The sequence below is a fragment of the Lipotes vexillifer genome, unplaced genomic scaffold (assembly GCF_000442215.2).
Source record: "Lipotes vexillifer unplaced genomic scaffold, Lipotes_vexillifer_v1.1 scaffold724, whole genome shotgun sequence".
NCBI lineage: Eukaryota > Metazoa > Chordata > Mammalia > Artiodactyla > Lipotidae > Lipotes > Lipotes vexillifer.
The window spans coordinates 461,858-462,483 of record NW_006788746.1 but is presented as its reverse complement, the minus strand read 5'-3'; the positions used below and the strand labels follow the sequence as shown (position 1 = coordinate 462,483).

Here is a 626-nt window from a genome sequence, read left to right as displayed (position 1 = left end):
GTTATATGCCCATAAGTGTTTTAAAAAAATGTGAAGTATTTTTCAGTAATCCAATTTTGAAATGCATGTAAGATTGTCATTTGCATCTAAGTTATCTTGCAGTTTCTTTTTTTAACAGAATTTAACATTTTTAAAAATTATTTTTTTATGTATCTGTGTATCTATCTATCTATATCTATGCTGGGTCTTATTTGTGGCACGCAGGATCTTCATTGCTGTGTGTGGAATCTTTAGTTGTGGCATGTTTTAGTTGTGGCATGTTTTAGTTGTGGCACACAAACCCTTAGTTGGGACATGTGGGATCTAGTTCCCTGACCAGGGATTGAACCTGGGCACCCTGCATTGGGAGTGCAGAGTCTTAGCCACTGGACCACCAGGGAAGTCCCATCTTGCAGTTTCATATATCATCTTTTCCCTTCTTGCTCTTAAGCACAAAGAACCCTACAAAGTGCTCTTGTAATAAACATGATCTAGTACCCATGAACCTTCCTAATAATTCCTTTGCTAAGTTTAGGGGTTATTTGGCTCTTGGTTGCAGACATGGTTGGTTGTACTTGTGCAGAAATGGGTAGAATTAAAGTTGTTAGGAAATCAGTCTGCCATGTTCTCTTGGAACAAACTATTGA

General features: G+C 37.7%; 1 non-coding gene across 1 annotated transcript; it reads right to left on the bottom strand.

Annotated features, from left to right (window-relative positions):
- Positions 1–307: 307 nt before the first annotated feature.
- TRNAG-CCC (transfer RNA glycine (anticodon CCC)) lies at positions 308–380 on the bottom strand. The gene has a single exon. It is a non-coding gene; the product is annotated as a tRNA-Gly (tRNA).
- Positions 381–626: the final 246 nt, after the last annotated feature.